At 39.5% G+C, this 13,535-nt stretch overlaps 1 protein-coding gene across 16 annotated transcripts in view; it reads right to left on the reverse strand.

The window, feature by feature from the left end:
- MAPK10 (mitogen-activated protein kinase 10) overlaps positions 1-13,535 on the reverse strand; it is a 90,627-nt gene that overhangs the window by 55,613 nt on the left and 21,479 nt on the right. Inside the window, exon 4 of one of the 16 annotated variants that reach the window (XM_015861666.2) lies at positions 12,665-12,818. The exons of the other annotated variants lie outside the window; for them this stretch is intronic. The gene's annotated coding sequence lies outside the window, so the exon portion shown is untranslated. The remainder of the gene's footprint in view (positions 1-12,664; positions 12,819-13,535) is intronic. 16 annotated transcript variants of the gene reach the window in all.

The following is a 13,535-nucleotide window of genomic DNA, read 5'->3' on the forward strand; positions in this document are numbered from 1 at the left end:
GTCCTGCTTTAAGCCAATGACAGAAGGCACAACTCATGGGTACCTGTTGTTATATACATCGTGCCAACTGCTAAAGGTGGACATCTACCTTAAAATATTTACTTTTGACTGAACCTCATGTATAGATAAATACTTCACGTAACTGATAACTATAAACAATAAGACAGCAACCAGTGAAAAGAAAAAACAAAAACTTACTGAAAACAGGCAAAGTGAGATCACAAATAAGAAGCTATCTATCCGAGCAGAAAATTGAAGTGTGTCTGCAATGCCTAGACACAGTACTGAGAAAGAAAGACAAACCAGCATTTCAATATTTTACTTACTCATACTATGATCAAAACATATGTTGAAACCTGCATGGATCTTTAAGACCTTACTACTGGTTTTCTATGAAATCAAAAGATACAATATAGAAAGCCACTGAGAGAAATGAGTCTAATGGAAGAGTCTGAGACCAAACAAGCACAAAGGAAAGTAGAACCAGGGGTCTGCTCTCAGCCTAGCTCAAGATAGGACTCAAGGAATTACTTTAAGTTTTAAAAGAGAATATTAATTATAATGCTTAGGAAAGAAAGTGTGAGATATGTCACTGCAAAATGAGATTTCTGAATACAAACAAAAGGAACTACAATGTAGTAAATTAAAATGGTGAGAAATTTTTGTCCAGAGAGTCCACTTGGAGAATACTACCATGTACTGCACTCATCTTCTTGCAAGGCATTCCCACTCAGAAAGAAAAATTTACAGTGGGCAAACACAAACACTTCCATCAAGTCAGATATGGACAGCAACTGTTGACTCTCATACCCTGAAAATTAGTGGCATCTTGTATTTAGAATATAGGATAAGAAATCATATTACAGAGGAGCTTTCTCTAGACTGGTCTAGAGATTTCAGCCTTAGGAATAATTGTTCTGTGTCATTTCAATAACTTACCTTCTGATTATACAACACAGACACTACTTCAGTAAGGGAGTGCAGGTCACACTTTGTCTGATATCGAGACAGCAAAATCAGATATCTTTCTAATGATGTCACTGTCTATTGCATACTTTCCTTGATTAGTGTTCAGGTTTGCTAGACAGACCTTGCATTAACAGTGCCAAGCAATTACATGACAGTTAAGTTTTACCATACAGATTCAATGGAATAAGAGCTGGTCTGAGGTGCTCCATGTCACTGAGGAATGTGTGTGAAGATTTGGCAAAACAAATCTAAAATTCAAACAAGCAATGTGGGCTTAACTCACAAGCCCAGTTTTTAGCTACATCACGCTTATTTCACCCATTCTCATTACCCTTCCTAACAGAGTTACACATCCAAAAAATTTAATTAAAATAATAATAATAATAACAACACTTAAATATTCTCTAATATCCTGGACCTACTGAATGTGGTTTAGTCTCAGCTGCCCAAAGCAGGCAGCCAATAATCATAATATTATGTTAACTGTTTGTTACTTAGCAATTATTCCAGGCTATTTGCCTTGTTTTTAAAGACCTTGACTTTCCAGTCATGTAAGGAAGACAGTTATCAAGAAAAACAGCCAAGATATCCAAGTGAAATCACTGGCTCACCATTCACATAAACTGGGACATAACTATGCACTCCTTTGAGTCCATTCCTCTGCCCTTACCCCGTCTCCTCATCTAATTCTCACTCAAACAGGACCTGAAACCAAACAAGACATGACAGCATTGATAGCAGTTATCAACCTCTCTGAACATTACCAAAGATTGACCCCACCACATCAAATTGTGCCTCCAGATACAAACCAGCATCATTCACACTGGAATGAAGGAAGGAACAGCCTGAAAGATGAGGCTGCTAATGAGAGGTGTTGAAGTTCTGAACTTATTCGAGCAACCAGTCCAGCACTAACACTAGGCAGGTTGGGTATGGTATATTGCTTGGTCAAATCCACATTTTTCTCTACTGCATCCCATTCTGCTACATTTCATAAGCTAGTTATGTCCTGCATGGACACTACACCAGTGCAGTCATGATTCCTAAACAAGAACTATTACTGAGAAATCAGGTAATAAAAAGCATTTGAACACCAAGGTTAGAATCAGGTTTTCTTAGCTAAACAAATAACTTAGTTTTACACTGCCCAGGAAGAGAGGAGAGCCAGCTGGTAACTTCACAGGATGACCTACATACCCTGTGCATTAGTGAAGTGCCAGTCAGCTGCTTGCTGTATCTTTTTTCCATAGGGGTTATCCTCCTGCACAAAAATGCATACAGCAGTGTTTGTAGAGTTGACAAAGATCCCGCTGTGCAATAACTGATGTAGCTTTTATAGTATTTGTAGCATGTTTTGCCTCAAAGTATCTAAGCACACCTTTCAAACTGGTCTTAAGCACACCTTTCAGTTCAGAATTCACAGGTTACAGTGATTGAAAAGAGTTCCGTCTCAGCAACTCCAGTCAGCTCCTTCATCAGTACAACGCAACATGACAGCTTTCACTATGCATCACCTTCCTTAAACACAAATGCTCTCGTTCTGAAGTACTGCCAAGACGTTTGGCACAGTTGCCAGTCTGGATTACGAGGAGTAGACCACTACAGCACTGATTGCTCAGAGCAGAACACTGCCTGGGCAATCACGTTCACCCTTCTGCAACATCAGAGACAATAGGAGGAGTAACAGTCACAGCCATTCATCCCCCAACAATGTGTACAAGTGGGCATCCACTGTGGTTGGAAGCATCGGTTGAGAATGCTTCAACCCTAAAGCAGTAGTGTTTGGCAGGTCTGCAGGGTATGAGCCAGTCTTAAGGAGACAACCAGACATAAGCTATTGAAGAGCACAATCCTATCCTATAGTGGTGAGAACACAATTTTCAGGACTGATCACCACGTTCTGCTCTATGACCTACAACACGTTCAACTTACCATCTAAGAAAAACTGCAAGAGATATAGTAAGCAAATCATTGGTGATCTCATACTGATCAGTGACAAGCACACAGTGAAATGGCAGAGAAAATTAAAAACAAAATAACAAAAAAAACCACAAAAAAACAAAAAAAACCCACAAAAACACAACAAACCTTTCTTCCATAGAACAGTGAAAGAGGTTAAGAGTTTCTTCAAAATGACACCTCTTGAATATGTATCACTGACAAAGAAAACATCTCACCCAAAATGAAATGAATCAAGCATTCATAGGCCCTGCATCCCAGTCCCCACCTTCCAACCCTATTGATCAAACTGTGAACAAATGTTACTTGTATTCCACCCAAGTTTGCTGAACACACCACTACTGCTTTATTTTCTTGCCGCAAGCAACTGGTGTGGTACTAGACAACTCAAGGTCATCTGTGGCTCCCCCCCTCCCTGAACTGCACACATCCTTCTCCATGTCCCACTTGCTTTTCCTCACTCTAACACATACTGCCTACAAACATTCCTTCTTTGTTCTTACATCCCCACCTCCCATTGATAGCTGCATAGAAAAGTGCATGCATTAGAAATGTTCTATAAATACCACCTTTCATGTTTGAACAGCACAGCTGCACATTATCTACAGCCCCCTCCCCAAACTCCTTGTTTTTCTTGCCATTTTTGTTATCATGCTCTCTTTTGTGCCTGCATTAAAGCTAATTGCATACATGATATTTTGCCTCCATTGTGCTATCAGAGGCTGTATTTTAAGCATTTTCCCCACTCTTTCATATGCGTGCTTATGAAAGACACAGGAACTTTTAATACCATATAGTGTGAAAGCATTCAAAATGACCTCTTGGACCAAACTGCTGCAACAACCAATTTACATAAAATAAAAATCTCTGGAAAACACTTACGTAGCCTTTGAAAGAAAAAGCACAGTCCCTTTGCTAACTATAGCAAGCTTTGTGGTTTACATCCATGCACATGAATCTATTACCTTCCCTCTGAAAAAGGTTTTCTCTTCTTAATGATGCCTAGAGATCTTGTTTTGTTTCTTTGTGGGCTGCAGCTTTTCTGGGCACTTTGCACTCCTCAGAGAATCTACTTTCTGATTATTTCAGGTTGCTGCAGTACAGAAGGGTGAGGAATATCCATTAGAAAATTCCAGCAATGACCACAGATTTGCTTGCATAGTTTTCTGCTCGCTGGCGAACTCCACTGAGATCCCAAGTAATTTACCATCATGCATGAATGTAAATAAGCCTTTACTTAGTGACACATTTAAAGATTGCCTGCTTTATGACACCAGTTTTAGCTTAAACCCGTTTATTAATCTCACACACAATTAAAACCTAAAAGAAAAAAATAATCATTAGCAATGATTCTTTCTGCCCATCCCTTCCCAATAATTTCAGTATACCCTAACCATGGGCTTTTTTTCAAGACTACATTTTATGATGCTGCATTATTTTTTACCAGTTATCCAACAAGGTAGCAAAGTGCATTCAGGCTTGGCATTCAACATCTTTGTTGTTCAGACTTGTATGTATCTCTCATTGTTCCTACCAGAAACTGCAAAGAAAGCAAACCATAGTAACAAGCCTGCCATTGTCACTACAGGATGACAAGAAACTCACAATTTTGTACAAGGAGTGAAAAGAAAGCTGACTTCTTTCTACAATTTGTCCTTCAACTTACTGAGAAACTGTGAGTTAAGTTGACAAAGGACCTCAACATCCAGCATGTCAGAGAAGACTACATCCTCACAGCCTGAGAAGTGTCTCTGAAGGGCAGATATAAAGTTACCAGGTGAGGAAATTGTCACTTATTTCAGTTTGACCATTTAAAATAAGGAATTGTCACTTGTGCCAGGAAAGTGAACTCTTATCCACTCTGCCTGACTTTATTGGAATAGCATCAAAAAACTCCCAAACATTTTGTGAAATGGAATTAAAAACTGGAAGAACGAAGGAAAGTCTACCATAAATTATTTAATGATGCAGAATTATCATCTACAACTCTTCTCTCTAGGATACAGAGCAAGGCAAGACCTTCTCTGTGTCTGCTCCCTGGAATGCAGGCTCACTGGAGCAGAAATTCTCTTCATATTTGTGTCTTGTGTGGTGCAGACAATGTCACTGATGTTCTGCAAACACAGCACTGCAGCAGAACATCAGCACCAAGGAGAAGATGGCAGAAATGACATGATGAACTCAAAACTTTGTTTCTAGAACATGGATGTGCTTGGGACTTTTTGACACTGTACACAAAGAAAATCTTCTGTGGGCTTACAGAATGAAAGATTAAATTGCTTCTTGCAGTTTCCAGATTACAATTTCTTACACACTTAACAATGCATAAAAGGGCTGGACAACTTTTTGCATGATGTATTGTTCCAAATCAACTCTGCTGGGTGTCACAATATGTTTGTTAGTACTGGAAGTGGCCTGAAGGCCTCATATCAAATGTAACCTTCAAAACTGACAGCTGAAGCAGTCTAAATGCACACCAAACCAAGTGAAACAGCCACCATTCAGTAACCCCTTAGTGCTGAGGTCCATCTGAGGAAGAATAAATAACATTTTTGAGCATCAGGATATAGGCGTGAATATAGAGGTTTGGGCTTCCTCCTTCTTTGATAGGATTATTATCTATCTAGTATTATCTGTCTAGTATTAAAAACAGTGGCAATACATTTTCCTTTTCTTAGGCTGCTGCCTGTTTTGCAGTCACCTAACTCATGGACTTCAGTGTTTGTTTTGAGGAATTAATAAGTTTGACTTCATTAATGAGTACATGCAATAGCTAACTCTCCTCCCCCTTGACATCTACCCTAGATTATCTCAAGCCTATTACAAATTTGGATAGACACACTTTATTGATGCTGTTTCTCCTTACACAGAGAAACTGAAAGCCTGTCAACCTGTCTCCTAGACCTACATTATGATATCTGAGCATGTCCTTAAAATAACTGCCTATCTACGAACTTACAAGGCCTGCTGATTTGTCTTTAACTGAACTCAAAAACAAAAGCTTTCACACTCACACAACAGGGAGTCATAATGCTATTGGAATAGCATTTAAAGACAAGGATGGTTTCAGTGTACCAAGAGGTAAATTGCCTCTTTGTTAAAGGAATAAAACCGGAAATTGACCTCTTTGTCTCTCCCAAGAAGGAATGCAAAGTAATCTATTTTCAGAAGTGTCATTACAAAACAGCCCCTTCATTATTTCAATGGCTGTCAAAAGATGTCAATTTTTACTCTTAGAAAAAATGAAGCTCTTCATACAAGGGTATCTTAATCATTATTGTACACAAAAAATAAATTTATATCTCTATTGCCACTCAAGGCAAGTACCACATGCATAGAGCTGGTGGAACTCAGACAGTATGGAGATTTATGCCTATGATTTGGACCACAACAAGAGGTAGCATTTTAGGGAAGAGGAAAATTGCTGGATAATCTGAAAGAGTAACTGAGTGTGACAGACTGCAGGCTGATTTCAGGTGTGAAGCAGCATGAGGTTGGGCTATTATGCACGTGATCACCTACAGCAATTCCAATGAAAGCAAAGGATTTGGGTGCTAAAATTGCACTGTGTCTGACCTGTGCTGTGTGTACAGCACCTTGTAAATTCCTGCATGGATTTACATGCTATTCTATGACCATCTGCTTCATTTTACCAAGCAGTTTTCCTTTTGGGAAAGATCTCTGAACGTCCAATGAGAACTTTACTCCGCTTTTAGCTTCAAGCCACTCCTTCTGATCCTAAAACCAAACATGACCATTTGCAAAAGCAAATGGAAAGCAAGCATCCCAGGCTGCCTGTGTCATTATTCCTCTGTTAGTTTCTGTACAACAGACAGCATTGCTATGTTGGTACAAGAGAGCTGCATAGGGAAGGGCCGTAGGCAACCCCAGTTCTGCTGTCTGTACAATACCATCAGTTGTGCCAACAAACAAAAGCATACAAGGAGGATTCATATTTAACATCACAGAACTGAAAGTTATCCAGGTTAAATCAGCACGTGCAATGCAAAAGATTCTCAGTACCCAAGAGAGCCAGGATGATGGTGGTAAATTACTGTTATACAACAATGTCTTAACAAGGCTATTCTGTCCGCAAAAAAAAAAAAAAAAGAGAGATGGGAATATCATACCTAGTAGACAACATCTACGTGGGTGTTGAGATGTCAATGGAATACACAGAATAAAATGCAACTGCAACTCAAAAAGGTAAAGAACACTGAATTAGTGGGAACCTTTCCTTTCAGAATGTTGCTTTAAATAAATATCATTCAGTATTCATCTAATTAAAATGCTGCAAGGCTACCTAAATATACACATACAACTACTGTCTTTTGCAAAATATAGTTTTAAAAACATTGATTTAAAAAATATAAAAGAACATCCCTATCCCCATCTAAATTCATCTTACCCCAATCAACTGGAACTGATGGAAAACAAAACTGAACAAACTTTAAATGCAACAAACCATTATAATAAAAAAACAAAAAATATCTAGGCTACTACTTATCACAGATCCTCAATAACTCCATGCTGCTGTAGCTTCCAACATAGTAATTAATCCCAGTTACATAAAAGTGTAAGAGAACCAGGATGCAAACTGTGTGCCTTCCTCCCTTGACTCTCACAATTGCACAGTGGAGGAGTCAGTGCTATCAGGACAGCTTTAAAGATAACAGACACAGAAAGATTATTAACATCAACATGAATGATGACAGCATAATAAGTTTTGCAATAGCCTATTACCAAGTAGACCAAACCAAACCAAACCAACACCATCTCAAGTCTTTGTATAGAAAACCACACTTTACCTCTCCAATAAAGAGGCCTTTGATTTGATGCCCAAATCTCACCCAACAGATCAAATAGATGGTCTCGCTGCAGCAGAAACAGACCATGGTTCATTTAAAAAAATGTCATTTACATTGTCTACATCAAGGGCATTTCTTTCTAAAGCCCACATTACACTACAGTATCTAGCACATCAACCAGCTATATGCATACTACAAGATGTATCTCATTACACACATTTAATGTCCACAATATAGCAACACTACATAACCCTACTGTGAAATGTCTAGTAGTTTGGTTTCTTACCAAATAGGTTTCACAAAAAGACACTTCTACCCAAAACACATCTATTAGCAGACTATGATTTTACTTTATTGTCAGAGCAAACCCCAGAGACTCTGTGTGTAATCCAGTTGTATCCCTCAAATTACCCCTTCTGAGCTGATGTTAAACAATCCTGATTTAAGGAGGAACAGCTGTTGGCTTTGAGTGCTTTTGGAAATAGGCATCCGAGTCAATGTTTCATCAGTGATTCTGTGATCAGTGTTTTGATTCCAAGCAGCAGGTGTTCAGAGGAAGGCTCTGAGATTTCAGTTAACTGACAACATTTTCCACTGCTGGGAGTGCAATACTTGATCGTTATTTCTGCAGCACTGGCAAGTCCTTCCCTGTCCATAACCACTGATCCTCAATGTAACACAGACTATCTGCACCAACTTAGACTCTGAGATACCTAAACTCCTTTTGACCCATCCACCAAACAAAAGCCCTGCCTGAACCCAAATGTTTTTTGTCTCAATTGACACAAACACAGCCCAGCATGCTCTCAGCTCTGAGGACCTCAACCCTTTCAGACATCACCCTTTGTCAAGCATTTTACATATGGACTTTGTTGTTGTTGTTCTTATAACAGGACAATTAAGTAAAATGTAGGTGCTGAACTTTTCTGCTACTGAAATGCAGAAGGGCTGCTGATTATTCAGATGATGATCAGAGGGGCCAAGTTTCAAAATGTTTAAACACTACAGTGTCACCAAGGCCTGTGCACCAGTGCCATTTGCACACCCAAGATAAATTAGGCTGTTCTGACCCACACCCTTTCCACACTCCACAAGATGCAGACAGAACCCTTCAAACCTCTGACTCCATCCAGACCATGAGCTTCACACAAAGCAAATGATCAGTTTGGAATAAAAGTGAACTAATACTCTACTGGCAATTTTACACATGCTGGACAAGCACTTATCAATCAATTTGTTAGCCCTGCAACAACATTCTCAAGAAGAAATACGCCATATACTGTAATATTTTTCCAATGACTTCTGTATTTAATTTCATTGATTCTCTGTCTCTGGAGCCCAGAAGTGAATAGAGCACACAGCAGGCATTAAGCACATGTACCACAGGTAGAGCTATTTCCTCTGCTCATTGCTAAGCTCTGCAGAGACAAGCATCACTCAAAATACAGTGCGAGGCAAAGAGGTCAGGCCTCTCTCTGAGGCATTCCAGAACATTTGAATGTTACACCAGTGACAAGAATACAAATGAGGCCCATGCAACAAACACACGCACTCAGAGTGGCAGTAAAACACATTTCTGTCACCAGTGCTGTCAGTTACCACCGTGAAAAAAAACATGTCCTTAGAAAAAAAAACCTGAAAGGGGGGAAAGCAGCAAAGATGAAAGAGACAAAAGCAAGATTTCAGACTGTGTATTTTAGGTATCTTTTCCTTCCCAAAAGCCAAAGACAAATGTCAGAGCTACATCTGCAGACTGTTACTTTAAAATGGCATTTCTCCAAAAGCGAGAGAATTACAGAAGCATTCAGCAGCAGCCACTGCTACACCCAGCACCACCGTTTGATTCTTCCAAGGTAGGAGAAGGAAAATACTGGGGACACAAGACTCGGATAGAAAAACTATCAATTCTTCCGCAGCCCAAAGATTATTCCACAATCTCATCTCTTTCCCCTGAAGGACACTTCTTGCTTTTTATCTTCCTAACTTCCCTTCTTCTTGCATGGAGAATGACATTGCATCATTAACTTCACACAACTGCTGGATATGCACACAACCTGGAGATAGGCAGCAGCATGTCTGTTTGGCAATTAAAGACCCATTCTACAGTATTCTGGGTGAATGGAAATGGTAGGATGAATGGTAGGAAACAAGTGACTGACCTCTCAGAGAAGTGCCCCACCACATAATCAGCCGGCTGATAGAGAATTTGAGTTCTAAATTACTTGAGAATACCACCTGACATCCCTAACGCCACCGAACACATTGGGGAACACTGTACCTAGGTTTAGGCACAACCTCAGCAGGAAACAACACAAAACCACCAAAAAGTCACCTACTATATATTAGTAACAAACAAACAAACAACCCTATAGAGTCAAGTCATCCCAAACTCTATTCACGCATCTAAACACTTCCAGATGAATATCATCAAGAACCCCAAGACCAGTCCATTACCATTAATTTCATTATGATGCTGATTAAGCTGTCATCTGCATCCCTGATTCTTCAAGCTTAACAATGAAAAACAGACCATCAGAATTTAATCCAGTGTAGCAGCCAGCTGCCAGAAAACATGGCCAGTCTCTGAATATAGAAATACCACGTGCTCCCTCCAAAGCAGTCATTCTCTCTGAGTTTTCTGAGTAATTGTGTGAGGACACAAATGCACAACCCCCCTGAACTCAGAACATCCAAATTAACAGACTTCCTTCCTGCCAGGCTAAACTTCATTAGACTCCTTCACATACAACAAATTGGATGAAACTGATCACACACAGGGTTAGAGATATACTTGAAAAACTAGCAGTTTAGAGACGCAGTGGGATGTTAAAAGAAGCTGAGTCTTCTCCTTCTGTATTCCTAACGAGGAGCAACAGTGAGTAAAAAAAATCAGTATTTTTTATGAACTGGAAAAAAGCAACAATAAAATCAAATAAGATGTGCTGACATTCTGCTGCCTCCAGCAGCATCAGGTGGCAAAAAGTATAGCAAACAATCCCATTGTGGCCAAGAACAGGAGAGCTTTAGAAACTGTATCACAGACAATTTCCTTTCAATAGAGTTCTTTGCTGGTTGAGGTATTCAGCCCTTTACTCAAAATGATATGTGATTCCCCACTCTGACTGCCCCTGAAGTAGAGATTTCTGAATACCTCCACATCCATCTCCTCCACCTTTGTCTTCAGAACAGCTGACAAGAAAAAGCCCAATGCACAGACATAGCTCTGGGTTCCTGCCTGTCTCCAAATACTGCAGGAACAAGTGCAGTTCACATCTGTCATCCCCACACCGGACACAAAGATCACAGTTTAGGATGTATTAGGTCACATGAAAACCTATAACAAATAGGAAATATAGCAAGATGCTGATGGAAAATTGCATGAACCCATGGCATTACAAACAGATATTGAGAGGCATGAGAGTTTTGAAAGGTATTAGAGATAGGAAGTCTTTTAGATAACGAGAGTTGTAATTTTTCCATTTCAATGCAGAGATAGACAAAACATGTACCCATAGCTTGTACCTAATAGACCAAATGAAACTAAAAGCATCTATTTATTCTTCTCACCCATCTCATCTTTGAAAGCATTTGGTTCAAAAAAATGAAGTAGTTCACCCTGGTGAAAAGACAGTAGAGCAAAAGCAACGTATTTGCTGCTGTTGGAAAGTGCCTTTTTCTTTTCAGAGGTGCAGCTTCATGATGGCAAAAGCAGTTCATCTATACTGATAGGAATGCATCCTGCAGAGCAGCATCTCCTTAGTGCTGAACAGCAGAAAAATGCTATTGACCATGTATGGAAACAAACACCAAGGTTCTTATTTAACCTGCTGAAAGCAATTACCACTGATACCCACTTAAAAGAAAAATAACATGAATACAAAAAGAAGTGTAAAGTACCATCAGCATATGGTACAAAGAAGACTGTTGCCATAAACAACTGCTGAGGAGTTTATCTCCAGTTTTTATTATTTTTATGAAGAATACCCTGAACTTCCCACTTATATTTTAAACCCTTTGCAAAATTATCAAAGATTCTTTACTAGGGAAGCTTATAAAATACAAAACCTACTGGTAATGCAACACGTTGTCGAAAAAGGCAATCCTCATGCCTGTTCTCTCTTTCCAGTTAACAAAGTAGTGAAGCTCTCTTTCTGCGTTACAGAGACTACTTTCCTCTAGCGGTTGTGAGATGATGTAAACACTGAAACACAAACTGCTTTGAGAGTATTCAGGAGGAAAGTACGACAGCAACTCTTCTCAAAATCAGAAAAAAAACACATAGGAGCTGAGTGACAAAACCTGAGAAGAACTTCTCGGATGGCAGGGCAAACAAAAGAGGAAATACCATCGTGATACATAATGTGGTTAGGAAACTTGTTTACTTGTAATCCTTTTGCAGTATCTCCCATTTGAAAATTGCCAATGATTCCTTGTACACCATCCAGTGCCCTCCTGAGGTGGAAATTTTTCAGAAAGTTTGATCATAGTAGTCTAAGGATTTCTGTCCTTTGCCACTTTCACTCTATCACTCATAAATACCACTAAAAACAAAGTTATTGCAAATATGACCCATGTTAATCCACCAAACGCCAAGATCTCTTTTGTCTTTCACAGCATCCTACTCTAAGCTATAGGAGTTCTGGTACATCTCCTCTCTAAGAACTCTAAGCAAAAGAACATCTGAACATGGAGATTGGAAGCTGATCTCCTTTCACCAGAAAGGTATTTTATTTGTAAATTCCTCAACACTAAGAGTACTTGTGGAGTAAGGTATACCTGGCAAGAGGAAGTATTCGCCATCTGCCCCAAGACACTGTAAACATAACAAGAACCCACAAATTCTATTTCCCACTGCCAATCTCTAAGGTTTCCCCTTCCTCTCAAAGGCATTACCTTACTCATTTTCCTCCATGAATTTTAAAACCTACCTATATATGTGTTGCAGCAGACACATTCAACGAGGCATCAATGACAAAAACACAGATGACACCCTCAAGCAAATTCTATCTCAGCTCTGTGAGTCCTTAGATGCTCTTGCAATGTCTGTTTGCAAAGTGCTCGTCTCATCCAAACCATCAGAACCTCAAACAAAAGTAGAAACCACAATAAACAAAACTGTAGGCTATTATTCTTCGTGGAACCCTCATTTTTTTTAGCAATTATATTGATGTAGGATCCAAAGAAAAGCATCAGATTTTCTCTGGTGACAGTGAAAAAGGAAGTGAGACGTCATACAAGTATAGGCATATACATATTTAACTTCTACATGCAATGACTTGTGACAGGGTGACACAAAGACAACAAGGGGAAAACTGCAGGAAAACATCCATCCTTTCTTGCAGCTTGGAGGTATAGGCCATTATGTGGGCAGAGTATGGAACTGAGTATACTGAGTATGGAAATATACAGGCAGCCCCACGATCAGACCAGAACAGAGTAATAGGAAAGGCCATCATGAAGATATCTTTCAACCCCCTACCCCCCCACCCCAACCTCCAAGCAGAGGCTGGGAAGACCAGTCAGAATTAAGACTAGACCAGAAGATTTTTCCAAACCACTTGAAATACAATTACAGCAACTCCTCAGCAGGCGTGGAAGGGGCCCGATTATTGGACAGGGCCTATGGAGAGCTGCAAAAGTGCAAATGTAAAAAGCTGATGCCCAATACTGTCAGCAGCAATGAATTTCTGCTAATTCTTGCTCAAAATGCTCTTTACACACACAGCGGTGAATTTACTCATTTGTAACAGGTATGATTGTTTTATTCATCACCAGTATGTGTGATCTAAAGCAAGGGAG

Source organism: Coturnix japonica, chromosome 4 (genome assembly GCF_001577835.2).
Source record: "Coturnix japonica isolate 7356 chromosome 4, Coturnix japonica 2.1, whole genome shotgun sequence".
NCBI lineage: Eukaryota > Metazoa > Chordata > Aves > Galliformes > Phasianidae > Coturnix > Coturnix japonica.